The sequence below is a fragment of the Felis catus genome, chromosome A3 (assembly GCF_018350175.1).
Source record: "Felis catus isolate Fca126 chromosome A3, F.catus_Fca126_mat1.0, whole genome shotgun sequence".
In the NCBI taxonomy this organism is placed as follows: Eukaryota; Metazoa; Chordata; class Mammalia; order Carnivora; family Felidae; genus Felis; species Felis catus.
In genome coordinates, this window is record NC_058370.1 from 28,334,630 (window position 1) to 28,347,492 (window position 12,863).

General features: G+C 52.4%; 1 protein-coding gene across 6 annotated transcripts in view; it reads left to right on the forward strand.

Annotated features, from left to right (window-relative positions):
• SNPH (syntaphilin) overlaps positions 1-12,863 on the forward strand; it is a 35,992-nt gene continuing 23,129 nt past the window's right edge. For 5 of the 6 annotated variants that reach the window (XM_023251375.2, XM_023251376.2, XM_045053791.1 and 2 more), the window contains exons 1-2: positions 1-160; positions 406-513. The gene's annotated coding sequence lies outside the window, so the exon portion shown is untranslated. Of the gene's footprint in view, positions 161-405; positions 514-551; positions 1,075-12,863 lie in introns of those variants that run through there. The other variant, XM_023251378.2, reaches the window with a different exon arrangement.

A 12,863-nucleotide genomic window follows, 5' to 3' on the forward strand; every position in this document is an offset into this window, starting at 1 on the left:
TGCCAGCGAGCCGCCCACTGGCTGGTCCCTTCCATCCACCTCACCCTCCCCTTTCCTCCCTCCCGGCAGCCCCAGCCCTGGCGAGCCGCCTCCAGCAGGGGCTCCGGAGAGCAGGTCGGCGGCCTGGGCAGGGCAGCCGAAGCCATGGAAGCCTCGGCAGGTGATGACAGCGACCCCGGGGACCTCGGGGCCCACCGCCCAGCTGCTCCCACCGAGTGCCGAGTGCGGGTGGGGGGAGGGGAGGCGCGGGCCGCGCCGGGGAGCAGACAGGACCGAGCGCCCGGCAGGCAGCCTGCCCTCCAGGCTTTCTGGCTGCGGCGGCCCAGCTGTCAGCTGCGGGGGGCTCGGGTGTCCCCGCCCGCGTTCACCCGCCCCTGTCTGTGCGTTTTCCCCCCTCCGCCGCAGGTTGCTGAACCGGGCCAGACAGCTGCAGCCGCGACTGCAGAGGCGCTGCGCCAAGCGGGGCCGGAGCGGTGCGAGCCGGCGGGGGCTGCGGAGCGCCAGCGGACTCAGGTGAGGAGGCCGCGGCCGAGCCCGGAGGGGGCCCTTCGCTGCACCCGGCGGGCGGGCGGGGGCCGCTGGCGACCGCCCGCTGCGGTAGAATCCCTCAGAGGGCATCGGCCGAGGAGGGGTTAACTGTGACTCATTCTTACCCTCCCTTCATTTCCCCCCACCACCACCCCGCCCCAAACCCGTGAAAATCACTAATTACAGGATGCTGGTTGCAGCGGGGAAGATGCCCAAGGTGGGCGATTAGGAGAGGTCTAGGGACCGCCCCGTTCCTAAATGTCTTCCTCTTTCAGCATTTGGCAAATATTTAAGCCCCTTTCCTTTTTTGAGGAGGAGCAAGGGTACCTAGGGGTGGGAGACGGGTGGAACCCCACACCCAACCCAAGGTCAAGTGCCAACGACTGCTTCTTTACCACATTCCCCCCTGAGAAGCGGCAGGGCCCTGCAGGAGGTCTGGAAAACATGCCCATGACCCCTGAAGCAGGAGATCTGAGTCTGTCTCTCTGGACCCTCCATGGGGTAGGATGCTCTCTCCTTCCGCTCAGCAGAACACCTACTAGCCTGGTAAGCCCCAGATTCTCTTCCTCAACCCTGCAGACAGACTGAGGAGAGGCCTGGTCACACAGCTGCCTGTTTCCTCTGCCTTCTCTGCCCATCTGGCGGTGTGGGATGGGCTGCAGGAGCTTATCAGGAAAAGATGATCTCTGCAGGCAGGGTGGTGTAGGGAAAGTGCCAGAGATTCGGGTTGTAGTCCCTTAGCTTGCTAGTAGGCCACCAGTAGCCATCTTAAAATTCTTTAGGCGTGGGTGTCTGTCTGTTCATCTGTTAAACGCAGGAGTTGGATTAGATGGTCTGTGTGGTTGTCACGTGCCACTCAGGTAGCTCTGACATGTCAGGGATCTCCCTACCAGAGCAACCCAGAATTTCAACTTGGGTTTATGAAATAATTGGGGTTTCCTCAATTGGTCTCTTTCAACTGTGGACTTCTCCAGTGAAACATGACCTTGTGAGCCTCGTGGAACCGGAGGCATCAGACAGTCCTATATTGATATCCCTACGCTGTCACTGGGGTGACCTTCCTCGAGTTATTTCCCACCCCCAAGCTTCAGTTTCCTCATCTGCACATCTGGGAAGAGGCATACATGCCTGAGTAGGTCGATGGGATGATGAAATGAGATGTATATGAAAGCACCTAAAATAGTGCCTGTGCCTGGCACGTAGTAGGTTTTCAGGGACTCAGGACTTGAGAGATAGACTGGAGGAAGAGGGGAGGGGTGGCTGCTTTTAGCCTCTTCTCTCCCCCTCCCCCACCCTGCCAATCTCTTCCACATCCCTGCGGATGGCGTCCCTGCCAGGGGATAATGAATGCTGGAGTGTGTTGGGCTGAGGGCCTAGGAAGCAACCAGGAGGTATAAACATTTCCACTGCAAGGGCTGTGACATCATTCTAGCGAATGATGGTCCCAAGGAGGCATATATACCCCAGCACTGGGTTTGGAAAATCTTGGCATCTGAGGCCAAAGTCCCTAAGGGACAAGAAGCATCAGAATCTTGTGTGCTGGCAGGGGTCAGGGGCCGAGGCCTCCTGATTCCATACGGGTCCTATTGCTGCTCTCTTGCCCTGCCTGGAGTCTCCCACTAGAACCTCTCTGAGACAGGCAATCGAGTGTTTGGTGTCTGGACTTTCTATTCTTTGTTTTTCCTCCTGCTGTCCTTTCCAGCCTAGGCCTCACCCTTTCTTGCTCCCATTTATTCCACAGATACACTGTGCCCCTTGGCAGTGTGATAAAGAAGGCTCCCCATAGGCTGGGGCAGGGCATTTTGTGGCTGCATCATTTGGGCCAAGTGAAGTTATGTCCCCACCTGCCCTAAATCCCCGTTAGATCGTGAACTCCTCCCAACAGAGGCCTCATCTTTGTCCTCTCTAACCTCTAGCCTGTGGCTAGGTACAAAGTAGGTGCTCAGGAAGTGTTGAATAAGTTTGAGGCAGTTATGCCCCTAAGCCAACGAGGTTAGGGAGAAACTGTGGAATGTGCTGACGTTTATAGGAAAAACACTGTTAAGCACAGGGCACTGTGCAGGTTGTTGGTTGCCATTATTATCACTGTTAATTACTAATACTGTTATTATTGCTATTGCCAGTAGCCAGCAATTGTTTTACCTTCTCCTCAAGGCTGGAAGGGGCCCCGTGTGCCGGGGAGAACTGTGACGTTGGCAAACAGATAGCGCTGGCTGGTTTCAGATGAGTGTAAAAGGAAGAGGGTTGGAAAGAACGTGACTCTTCCCTCGCTGTGCTAGGGGGTGGGGGGGCGGGAGGGATGGGAGGAACAGATGAGGCGAATCGAGTGGGCCAAAATAGACATGCGGTAGAAAATCCGGAGACCCCAGCCCTGGCTCTCACTCCACCACCGCCCCATTGTGTGACCTTGGCCAACCACGACCTCTGGGTCCCCGGCTATAACGTGACAGGACTGGGCTCCTGGATCCTTAAGGCCCTTTCTGGTTTGGACATTTTATCGCGTGCATTTGGTTAAATAAAAATGGGACAAGTATTATTACTCTTAGTATCATCTATGGAGTACCAGGCCATTACCTACCTCAGGTGATCCTCATAACAAATTATACCTATTTGAAGGACGAGGAGCCCAAGGCTTAGAGAGAGTGGCTGCCAAGATGGCACAGCCAGGAAGGGCAGCCTGTTACCTGACACCAGGTCTGTCTGACCCGGAAGAGCATGCTCTTCCAAAGGTTTCGCTGCCTCCGCATACATACCTTGCCGCCATCCCTGTGAGTTGTGTGTGCTCTTGGGCGGAGATCAGGCCCTTCCCCAAACTGATGACTGCAGGGAACTTGCTGCTTGAACTTGTGTATAGGTCGGGGCTGGGAAGACTTCCTTTCACCTTGAGCCCTGCTCTGCTGATGGGTGGTGGGTGCCCTTTCCCTGAGGAGAAGGGCTGATCATGAATGACAGTCACAACAGACACGCTTTTTGAGTGCTCCCTGTGTGCTGTGCTCTGTTTTATCCCTGAGACAATCCCATTATGGTTTTTACCCATTTCACAAAGAGAAAGCCAGGGCAGAGAGACAAAGAGCCTTGCCCAGAGTTACACAGCTAATGTGTTGGAGAGGCTGAGAAAGAGCTGGAAGCACACCGTACTGAGAGTCAAAAGGGTTGCTTCGAGTCTGAGCCCTCTCGTTAACTGAATAACTTTGGGGAAGCCAGTGTCCCTCTGAAAATCGGCGTTTCCATCCTGCAGATGGACTGGATGCATCTGTGGGCTCTAAAAGAACTAAATGCCACCTTGTCCTAGAATAGAGGTGGGAGGGCTTCCTTGTCTAGCTAAACATGGCTCAGCGTTCGTTTATGGTTTCTTAGCCAGGCCCTGGGCTAAGTGCATGGGGTACAGGAAAGAGGAAGAGGTGATCCCTCATTTCAAGAAACCGATGTCTAAGTAGGAGACAAACATCTAAACATGTAGGTGTGATAAACCGTCTAGGAGCTGGGTTGTGGACTGATAATGGTATATAGTGGGGTGTCGGAGAGGGGAGATGATCTTTCCTGTTCAGTGGATCAGGAAGGCTTTACAGAGATGATGCCATTGTCGTGTCCTTGTTTTCTGAATTGAGTTTGTGAATCAGCATCATCCTCATCCATCCAGCTTAGGGCAGTTCCAAACTGCTTTAAAGATATGTTGGCTTTTGGGGCGCCTGGGTGACTCAGTCAGTTAAGCATCCGACTGCAGCTCGGGCCATGATCTCGCAGTCTGTGAGTTCGAGCCCCTCATCAGGCTCTGTGCTGACAGCTTGGAGCCTGCTTGGGATTCTGTCTCTCTCTCTCTCTCTCTCTCTCTCTCTCTCTCTCTGCCCCTCCCTGCTCATGCTCTGTCTCTCTTGCTCTCAAAAATAAATAAAACATAAAAAAAGAAAAAGATATGTTGGCTTTTGACCCCAGCAACACAAAAAGTGGCCACAGAGTCTGGGGGCAGGGGGGAGCCATTCAAGCTCACTCTGGCACAGCTCTAATGGAATAATCCATTTGTCCCAGGTGGACGAGAACCTTTCCTGTCCTTAAGACACTCTAGAGAAAGGACTCTGAAATTCCTCTTGGAAAGCCTGTCTAGTGCTGAATAACCAAGCCAGTAGGCTTGGGGAATTCTTCATATCTATTCTCAGCCTTCCACCTGTCTGGAGCACCTGACACCTGGAGAGGTGAAGGCATTTCCCCAAGGTTACTCAGCAGGGCTGGGATCATAACTCTGGCCTAATTGGGACTGTATTCCTGAGCCATATGGGGTCTTTCTACATCCAGGTCACCAGGGGCCGGAGGGCCATTTCTTCATCTGATGGGCAGCTCACGCTGAGTGAAGGCTTGATGCAGGTGATATGAAGCTAGAGCTGAGAGCCCTTGGAGAGGAGGAGGCCTGTGCTCTCCTGGCTGCTTTGCACCTCCTAATGGACAGAGATTCATGAAGTGTTTGTCACATGCTCAGCACTGTCCTCTGAATTGAGGTGCTGAGCCAAGCAGAAGGGAATTTCTGGGAAGCAGCCTGGTGAAGTGGAAAGAAGTGGAAAGAAAGCCAGCACCGAGGCATCGGGAGACTCCCGTCCTCACCTCGGCTCTGCTGTCAACTCCCTGGGTGGCCTGAGGCCAGGCCCTTTGCTCTTCCCCACCTACAACATGCCAGGCAGAGGTGGGGTTCTCTTGAAGCGCTGACTGGCCAACAATTCAGCAGTTTCTTCTGTTCTGTCACTGCTTTAGGGGGTGCAAGAGTGGGTAGGATATAGATAACCGTAACTTGAGGAAGAATGAGATAAATATAACAAGAGGCATGAACAAATGCTCTGTGGGTTTGCTGGACAGAGAAGGTTTGGGGAATGCTCAGTTCAAAAGCCAACTCTTCAAAGATAGGATGAGATGCCGATAGAGGTGGGTTTTTTGCTTTTTCTTCTTCTTCTTCTTCTTTTTTTTTTTTTTTTGAACCAGGAGAAATGGCAGAAGCAGGCTATATAGCAGAGCAGTGCTTCTCACACTTAGATTTCAAAGATCAGTGCATTTGGCAATCCATCCTAGGTTTGCCAACTTTTTATTTTGCCCGATAAGGCCGTTCAAGTGACACTTAAAGAGATTGCTGTTTACTATCGCTGCCGTAGAGTGAAAGGAGGAGGAGCATTTTCACACCTCTGTCCCCAGAGTAAGGAGACTATATAATATCGGGGGGGAAAAAAAGGTATGCCTTCAAAGTAAATACATTTGGCTTTATTAAAAAGAGTACGGTCCGTGGTTCACTCGTTTAGTCACCGACCAGTGTTCTTGTGTTTGGCTTTGGAGCCACGCTGCTCTGTTTCCTATCCTGTGAAATGGGGACATGATGCCGTCTACCTCATCAGGTCATTAGGAGGTCTGTATGCCAGAATCAAATGTGTGAGGCAAGGGGCCTCGAAGGCAGTTATCGACAGAGGCAAAACAGGTCCGTTGGGCTGTTCGGGGACTGCAGCAAACTGGAAAGTGCTTGTTTGGAAGAGGGTGGCTGCTGGCCTGCTCCTGCCACCCTTCCCAGGCAAGAGAGTGGGTCTGGTGTTTGCAGGCCTTCTGATTTATAAGCTAGAAATGGGATGTTTGTGATCTCCCTTGTTTTCAAAATGTGGCCAACCAGGCAACATTTTCAAGTGCGCATATTAAAATGTGTCTGCGGCAGGCAGGCGGTCCCTCTGCGCCTCTCATGTAAAGTTCCAGAGTGAGGGCAAAGAAGGGAAACAAGGCTGGAACAGCAGGCCTGGGTCAGGGCATATGGCGTCCTTAACTCTGGCGGTTTGCGATCTGCTTCTGGGCCCACAGCTTCAAAGGCCATAACTGTGTCCCTTTCAGCAGCTCTGTCAGGATCGCGTCTCTAGGGCCTGAGGCCTCCAGACTGCCCCCTTGAAGCTGGCGCTGGCCGGGCCTCCCAGCCACAGGGTCTCTGGAAGCTTGCTCTGCAGCCTCAGAAGGAGGGGACTTGGCTGACGGCCTGTGAGGCCTGGCACAGAAGCCACCCTAGAGAGACAGGCGTCAGGAGACGCTTCTTGGCAGCCCCTCAGAGGGAGGGGCAGGTACCGTTCTGCGGAAGTCACGCCAGCCCTGCAGCCCAGGTCCGCCGCTTTCTGCTTGGGCTGTGCTGAGGTCCAGACAGCGAGCGGTGTCTCCACAGACAGCCCTGCCGCCTGGCCAGCACAGAGGAAAAGCTGGCCTCTGCTTCTGGAGGAAGCCTAGAGCAGAGAAAGACCTCAGGGGAGGTGTGAAGGGAACCCGGCTGGTGTGCTTGAGGCGTGTGGCTAAGTGTGTGGGTTGAATTCTGGGAAATCTGCTCCAGAATGGACTTCCTCGAGCAAAGAATGAACTTCCTAGAGCAAGTACTGGGTTTGCTTCATCTCTGAACCCCCGGTGCCCAGCTCAAGCCAGGCGCACGGGGAGGACTCTGGAAAAGCATTGAGCAGATGACAAGTAGCTTTTAGATGGAATCCTGGGTTGAGAGACTCTTAGAGGCCAAGCGGCAGTTTCATACTCAGTGTCTGCGTGTGTGTGTCCGTGCGTGTGCCTGGCATCCTAAGAAAGACTCCCGTGTGCTCCTCCTCTTTCCCCGGCCCCTTCCCCTCTCTCCTTCTTCCAACTTTATTGAAGGCAGCATGCAACGAACCGCACATATTTAAAAAAATTTTTTTTAACATTTATTTATTATTGAGAGACAGAGCATGAGCAGGGGAGGGGCAGAGAGAGGGGGAGACACAGAATCTGAAGGAGGCTCCAGGCTCTGAGCTGTCAGCACAGAGCCCCAAACTGCATGTATTTAAAGTCTACAATTTGGTAGGTTTTGACATCGTGTAACCCCTAAAATCATCATCGCAATTAACATAATGAATAAACCCATCATCCTGAAAAGGTTCCTCCTGCCCCTTTGTAATATTCCTCCCTCTCATGCCTCCCCCATCCCCCAACAACCCCTGATATGCTTTCTATCACTATAGATGACTTTGCATTTTCTAGAATTTTATATAAATGGGATCATCCAGTATGTGATTTTGGGGGGGGAGGGGTCTGACTTTTTCACTCAGCATAATTATTTTAGGATTCATGATGTTTTGCCTATCAGTATATTCCTTTTTATTGCTGAGTAGTATTCAAGTATATGGATAAAGGAAAAAACACGATTAGTGTATCCCTTCATCTGCTGATGGACAATTGTTTGGTTTTTTTCCCCCAGTTTTTTACTATTACAAACAAAGCTGCTGTGAACATTTGCATGTAAGTCTTTGTATGGATAATGCCTAGGAGTGAAGTAGAATGGCTGGATCGTTTGGCAAATATATATTTAACTCTTTAAGAAACTTCCCAAGTGTTTCCAGAGTGGTTATACCCCCACTCTGGGTTTACAATCCCACCATCAGTGTATGAAAGTTCCAGTTCCACATTCTCACCAGCACTTGGTATGATCAGTCTTTAAAAACAATTTTTTTAATGTTTATTTATTTTTGAGAGAGAGGGAGAGACAGAGTGTGAGCAGGGGAGGGGCAGAGAGAGAGAGGGAGACACAGAATCCGAAGCAGGCTCCAGGCTCTGAGCTGTCGGCACAGAGCCCGACGCAGGGCTCGACCCCATGAACTGTGAGATCATGACCTGAGCCGAAGTTGGACACTTAACCAACTGAGCCACCCAGGCACCCTGGTATGATCAGTCTTTTAAATGTTAACCATTCTAACAGGTGTGCAGTGGTCTCTCTTTATGGATTTAATTTGCATTTTCCTAATGACCAATGATGTTGAACATCTTTTTGTGTGCTTATCTGCCATCGGGGCATCTTCTTTGGTGAAGTTTCTGTTCAGACGTTTGGCCCACGGTTAAAGATTTAATCATTTGGTTGTTGGTCTTATTACTGAGCTGTGAGAGTTCTTCATCCGTTCTGGATGCAAGTTCTTTGTCAAATACATATTCTGCCAATATTTTCTCCCAATTTGTGTCTTGCCCTAGAGGGCCCAGTGGGGGTTTCAGACTCGGTGTGCATGTGCACATGTGGGTGAGAGAGAGAGAGAGAGAAAGGCTCACAGGGAGACTGGCTTCCTGTGGGTCCCCTACTTCTGAAGGATTCTTGTCTTCTGCACTGTATGGAGAATCCAGAAGGATGGCTCCTAGAGGTTCTTAAAGGTCACACATCTCAACAGCTTCTCAGTCCCTGAGATCCCATGGGGTGTGGCATCTGATCTCAAGAGGAAGAGGGCCCACGGTGCGGTACTTTATTCCTCCTGTTCCTTGGCCCTAGGCAAGTCAGGTAATTCTGAGCATCCCTCAGCTGTCTCTAAGGTGGACACAGCTCGTGAGCAAGAGGCCAGTAGAGTTCTCTAGCTGACCGTCCCAACTCCAAGGACACAGAGCAGTGTTAGCACCGTCTGTTGCCATCCAAAGGCCTTTGGGAGGCAGAGGAGGAGGAAGGTTTGCTGACCTCACACTGGGCCAGGTGTGGGCATGTACAGGCTGGAGCTGTGCTGGGCGACCTTTCCTGCTCTGCTCGGGGCTGAGTGGTGCCTGGTTGAGGGCATCGTCGCCTCTTGTGCCAGAGCCCTCTGACCACTCGCCGGCAGCCCACATGCTGCTTATGCCAGATGCCTGTGGCTGGGCCGGGGGGGGGGGCTCTTAGAAACCCTCAAAAAACGGAAGATTGTGGTCCACAGGTGACCATGTGTGCAAATAGCCTGTGTCCTGTTGGTGGAAGAAGGGCTCTGAAGGGAGCGTGTGCAAGGGACCACCCAGGAGGGAGCATGAACCCTGTCTCCCATGAAGTTACACACAGACATCCATGCTTGAATTGAACTTGGAAGACAAGTAGGCGGAGAGCTTGGAAGGGTTTTCTAGGCAGAGGGCACCGCATAAGTGAAGGCATGAGCTCACAGGGTGAGCTCAGGGGAGATGGTTAGGAAGAAGATGTGATGGGAAGCAGGCCGACAAGGAAGGCAGATCCTGGGACATCACAGCAGCTCCATCAGGGAGGGGGTATTATCGCCATTTTGTGGATGGGGAGACTGAGGTCCCAAGGGGTCAAGAGAGCCGTGCCCTTAGGTTTGTGACTCAGTCGGTGGCAGAGCTGCATGTCCTGGCTCCCGACTCTGTGCCAGGCTGTGTCCCAGGAGAGATGGACCGTGGAGCCCTCTCAGGGCCATTTTTCCTGTACCCAGACTGACCGACCTCATGGGGTTCTCAGGACTTCTGGGTCATCCATTTGGCGGCCTGGCCTGACTTCCTTCAGCACGTGTCTGCTAGGCCTCGATTCGGAGTCCACGCTGCTCCTGGCATCTGGGAAGACCCGAGCCACTGGAGGCATGATGCCTGCTTGTCTCTGGGCCCTTGAGGGCTAAGCGACCGCAGCCACATTCGCAAGCCCAGGCCGGGTGCTGCCGCTCCCAGAACTGCCCCTGCCACCCTCCAGGCTTGTGCGGGTTAAGTTGGGTGTACCACCACCCCGGAACCACAACAGGGTTCTGTGACTAAGGGGGAGACCGAACACTGGGTAGGCAGGATTAGTGTCTATCGCCCCTGACCTTCCCAGATGCCTGGGCGCCATCACTTTTCTCCCCTCGCCCTCCTTCCCCACAGCCCCTCCCTTCTGGGCCTCGAGGAGCCTCTGTCCTCAGTTTCTCTGGAAGCCATCTTTGCCTCTCTCATTCCCTCTCCCCTGCTTCCATCTAGGGTCTCCTGGTGCCTCTCCTCCTCTTTCTAGCCCATTCCCCGCAGAGCTGGTACAGTATTAGCTTCCATAAGATAATCCCAGCCTTGTCATTCCTCTGCTCAGAACCCAGAGGTGTGAAAGGCCCTCCCCCAGCACCCAGCCTCCCTCTCTACTCCCCTGGGCCCCTACCCCTGTAGCTCTTCTCCTCCTCTTCCTCCTTCCCATCTCCCTCCTCCTCTCCCCTCTCCTCCTCTTCCCCCTCCTCTACCATTATCTCCTCCTTCACCACCACCTCCTCCACGCCTCCATAATGCTGGCCCCCACCCCGCACTGCATCCGGAGTGCTCCTGCACAGGCAGCTCATCCTTCAGAGCCCTGCTCACAGCTACCTCCTCCTGAGTTCTGGAGAGGGACTTACTCCCTCCTGAGCCCAGCCCTTCACCGACAGGATCTGAGTGCTGGGACCACTCAAGGACCCAGCACACAGCAGGCAGGTGCTAGGTGGACACTGACTAAACGGGCCTGCCGGAGCTGCCACACGGGTAAGGGGTGCTGTGCTTGGGACATGGGAGAGGCTCTGGGGGACTTGCTTTCAGTCCTGCTTGGAGCTAGGCTACTTTTGAGGTACATCTCTCCGGGAGTTAACCCCACCCCCTTGCCACTGGGGGTGACCCTACTTGCCCCAAAGCCGAAGAGACTCAGAAGAATCACCCTGGATAATTCCCGTGTTTGAGCTTGAACGCCTTGCCTTTTAGGAGACAGAGCTCAGGGCCAGTGGTTTTGTCAAACGGGAAGCACAGCCAATGTGCATGTGTTATGGGTGGGAGAATCATCTGGTAACTCAGCCCGTTAGGAAAGCAGTTTGGCAGCGTATCCGTTGACGCTATAAACCCACCACTGGGGATCTATCCTGAGGAGGTAGTTCAAAATACAGAAAAACAATTATGCACAAAGGTATCCGTTGGAGCATTCTTTTTGGTAGTGAGAAAGACTAAATATTCAACAAGGGAAGAAGTTAACCATGATGACCCATGAAATGGAAAATCATGCAGCCCATAAAATACTCTTTATAGGGGCGCCCAGCAGGCTCAGTGGGGGGAGCGTGCGACTCTTGATCTCAGGGTTGTGAGTTTGAGCCCCACGTTGAGTGTAGAGATTACTTTAAAAAAAAGAAAATATTTTAAAAACAGAAGTTTTTATTAAGAATATGCCATGGCACAGGCAATTCTTAAGCTATGTTAAATTTTTAAAAGATACAAAGGTGCATACACACCAGGGTTATAACTACATAAAAATAACCCCCACCTCCCCTAAAAGACTTTTTTTCCCCTCTGCTTAGAAAAAGACTGGAAGAGGGGCGCCTGGGTGGCTCAGTCGGTTAAGCCTCCGACTTCAGTTCAGGTCATGATCTCACGGTCTGTGGGTTCGAGCCCCGCGTCGGGCTCTGTGCTGACAGCTCAGAGCCTGGAGCCTGTTTCAGATTCTGTGTCTCCCTCTTTCTCTGACCCTCCCCTGTTCATGCTCTCTCTCTGTCTCAAAAATAGATAAATGTTAAAAAAAAAATTTTTTTTAAAGAAAAAAGCAAAAAGAAAAAGACTGGAAGAAGCAGCAGTGAAACTAATCAGGGGCTCGTCTTTGAACAACAAAACTGGAGGGTTTTTTTTTTTTAAGCGTGTGCTACTTTTATAGCTATAATAAATATTTTCACAAATGTAACTATATCTAACCTTTTAAAATTACCCCATGGGAGCTAAGGGAGTCCCTTTTCATTTTGTGACCTTCTTGGAATGAATCATTCACTTGTCTCCAGGCCCTTGGTTGATAAAATAGGGGAAAGAAGCGAATGTCCACTGGGAGGTACGCGCCAGACTCTTCCTGTGCGTTATCTAATTAAATCTTCACAGTTGAAACCCCCATTTTACAGATAAGGAAGCTAAAGCTCGCGGTCAGTCCTTTGCTAAGAACTAGGTTTTGCCCTAGGACAAAGCACTCCCCCCACCCACCTCTGGCTCCGCATGCCCCCCCCCGCCCCCCCCCCATGATTATGAAAATCTTTGCCTTTGAGGCAGGGGTGGGGGAGCTGGGGGCTGGGACAGGACAGGTAGAGGGACACCTGAGAACACTGTGTCAACAGAGCCCGTGCAGGAGTTTATCTTACAGGGTAGGGAAGGTCAGTGTTTGCCAGCAGGTGGGAAGAAGAGAATTTTCTGCCGACTGCAGCCAGAGCTGGTGTTCTCTGCCTTACCCCTCTGGCCCCAGCAGCCTTTTCCTTTCCCCCTCACCCCAGTTCCCCGTTCCACGTCCCCAGCCTCCTTGGGCATCTCAATGCCCTGGATTCAGAGCTGCAGGTCTAGGGTTCAAGTCCCAGCACCACCACTGATTTACCTGGGGGCTTGGGAAGTACCACCCACCCTTGAGTTCAGATCCTGTCAGGTGAGATTGGACTAGACCAGAGGTTCCAAACTCCAGGGCTAGGCAGCTAACAAGCAAAAAACAGTCCAGGTGTAAGTACAAGGGCACTGATACGAACACTAGCGAAAAGGAGCCACCTCCCAGCCTCAGCCGGTCAGTGCCGTGCAGGAATGCAGACACAGAGAGGCAAGATCTTTTGGGTGGCATAAGACAAGACAGAGATCCGGATTTTTTAAAATACGAAATGTCTCGA